The sequence below is a fragment of the Sphaeramia orbicularis genome, chromosome 16, assembly GCF_902148855.1.
Source record: "Sphaeramia orbicularis chromosome 16, fSphaOr1.1, whole genome shotgun sequence".
In the NCBI taxonomy this organism is placed as follows: Eukaryota; Metazoa; Chordata; class Actinopteri; order Kurtiformes; family Apogonidae; genus Sphaeramia; species Sphaeramia orbicularis.
This window is the reverse complement of record NC_043972.1, coordinates 39,660,948-39,664,225: the sequence shown is the minus strand read 5'-3', so window position 1 is coordinate 39,664,225 and position 3,278 is coordinate 39,660,948.

Below are 3,278 nucleotides of genomic sequence, written 5' to 3'. Positions count from 1 at the left end.
ACCAAAATGCTTTTCCCTGTAAGTGTAGGAGAGATGACTCAGAGTAAAGTTTACTGCAGTTCGCTGTTGCCTGCTTATACAGGTGAGATAAAAAAAAAAAAAAAAAAAAAACATTTGGTTTTTAACCCATAAAGACCCAGGATGACTTTTATGGCAGTTCCCAAATGAATTCTTCTCTTTATTTAACCTTTTATTAAGTGATTTAACATCATTTACTGTAATAATATCCTCTGCATTTTCCTTTTTTTTATTGAAAATCTTGCATTTTCTTATATTTAATTTTCTGATCATGTAGATAATCATAAACTCAGATTAAATCTGAGGGTTATTATATCAAAAAATATTGAAAACTGAAGAAAAATTGACTATTTCAACAAATCTATCATTAACTGAACATAAACCAAGTATATCCATCCACTGTCATTGATCCAAGTCCATGGGTTTTACTGGTGAATCAGTGTTCTAGATCCATGGTTCTCAAACTTTTTACAGTAGAGTACCCCCTGAAACATACTTTTTTAGCCAAGTATGTCCAATTCTTGCTTCAGCATTTTTGATTGAAAAAAATAAGTGAAATTTGTTTGTGTGCCAAAGGTGTCCATTTTTATTTTCAACACTTTGTAAACAAACAACATATTACAATAACACTGTAATATATTAAAAACAACATTTTTTAAAGCAAATTTTGTGCAAAATATAAACTGAAAAGTGTCATTTTTCATTGATAAGAAATAAATATAAATTAATTGGGTGTTAATTAATAAATGAACCTTTCATCAACAAAATTTTTTTACTTAATTACTCAAATAAACATTGAAAGATCTTGAAAGACATAAAATACAAATGTTCTTAAAATGTTACCAAAGCTTAAACAAGATGACTGACAATAAAACTATTATGTGAATGTGTTTATTGTGTTTTATATTTCAGCATCAACTGTCATTATTTATTTTATATTCAGTACATAATGACTTATTTACTGTATTTTTCCAAGAAAATTTTAAGTACTCCTGGGGGTACACATACCCTCATTCCAGAAAGACCGTTGTCGAAGATGACGGTGTTTCCACATTCACTACGGAGCCTCTGAACGTCCAAATGGGTCATATCTGATGACCATGAAAAGATGACAAACTGTATTTTACCCTAATTATTCACATGTATTGATAGGATTAGTGGATCAATACTTATTAAACAGTTTAGATCAGTAGATTCTTTTAGTTGACAGTGGATGTTTGGGTCTTTCTGAGTTAATATTGGATCTTTAACCCTTTCATGCATGAATTATGAAAACCTTAGCCGAGATTTTATTCCTGAGTGTCTTTATTCCTCTTTAGGCATGAAAAAACAATGCAATTGAATTTTTTTTTAATAAACCTGGTTTTTTATAAGGTAGATTTGTTTCTTTATTGCTTTAACTTAAAAAAATATTAATAAAAAAAAGTGTTTGAATGCAAATATATATATATATATATATATATATATATATATATATACATATATATATATATATATATATATGCGATCCAAATAATTGCATTTGAAGACTTTTTTTCTTTGATTGAAGTTATTTTTTTAATTGATTTTTTTTTTTCTTTTTTTTAATTGAGTTTTTTTGGGGGGGGCTAACAAACAACAAATTTACCTTCATAAGTATTCGTGGAGTTCCAAAAATGTCCACTCTGCTGGACACCGTGTGTTTCATTTTTGAAGCAAAGAATGCAATATCAGAAAGCGATATAGTGTTTAAAAACTATAAAATAAAAACATTCTTAATGCAGCTAATCTGATGTTTTTTTTTGCATTTTATAATATTCCCAATTTTTATTAGCAATTGATTTAAGCTCAAACATGTTACTGCAGATCAGGTTTATCAAGAACAGCAAAGTTACAGTAATGGTATGAATGTCAGTGTATGGGATGGTGCATAAGTGTCCACAGTGTTGGCTGATATGGAACTAAAACAACAAAACCCATGAAAATACAAGAGAACAGCTGTAGAATAACTGTCCACTGGAGTGACCAGTATGCATGAAAGGGTTAAATGCAAAGTTTCTCAGATAAACTGTTGAATTTTCTGCTCAAAAATACAATTAATTAGCCTGGATCTGTAACTCAAAAAGCTGTGCAGTTAAACTGAGGTACATACAGGTTGTGAATTATATTTTGATATTATCACAGGTCTGCAGTGTACGTTGAATTCATCCCACTCTGAACAGAGCTTATTCATCTGCCCACTTTCATCTCCCTCACTGTCCAGAAAGAAGGTCATGAACTGTGGACCAACAGTCCCCATCCTATCAGGAATCATCTTGTGATGGCTTTAATGCTAATCAGCCGGTAATCACCTTAAGAGCCCGTCAAGGCCCTGATGTGGCGTTGTGGGAGCCGCTGTTCTCATCAATGTGACCACACGGTGACAGAAGTCTCATCCAGTTACGAGGCCTTGTCTGAACTCCCCCTCGGCAGGAATATGCTGACTGAGATATCTGACCCGCGGCTATTGTTCCTCTTCTAATCTCCTCACACAGAACATTTTCAATTAAGGCTTTTTAGCAAAGCTGCTGTGAACAGTTAAAAGTGGACCTCCAGGTTGGAGCTGCAATGAATGATTTAGATTATAGACTATCAGATGGGTTATTTTAAGGTTTGTTGCTTAATCTATAAAAGCTATAAATAAAATACAGCTGACCAACACTGGATAACCATGTCAATGCTGAGTATCGACTGAGCTATGAATTAAATATTGGCTACTTATGTTTATTTCAATTGTAATTTCAGTGCAGGAGACCACTTTTTTAACCCTATAACGCCAAACGTATCATATTTTACTCATGAGTTTTGAAGCCCTCTACATGATCAGTGTGATATTTTTTTTTCTTGAAAAACCTGGTGTATACAATTAGATACATACAATACACAGAAAATCCACCAGGGGGGAGGAATTTGTTCACCAGAGGCCTGTCCAGTGGCACTACAAGATTGTCATTAATGAGGAAGGAGGCAGAACTTTGCCGATTTTGAAAAGGAATTACCAATTTGTTAGACATGTTTGTGTTATATTATGTTTTTGTTTGTAAGTAGGTTAAAACGTTCCTTTTTGATGAATCTTATAGTTAGGGCAGCTCAGGCTGCTCTTAGTTCTGCTGCTATAGGCTTAGACTGCTGGGCGACTCACCTGGATACACTGAGCTCTTCTCTGCTCCTCCTCCTCTCTGACCTCCTCTCTGCTCCTCTTCCTCGCTAACCTTTTCTCCCCTAATTTTCTCTTCTATTTA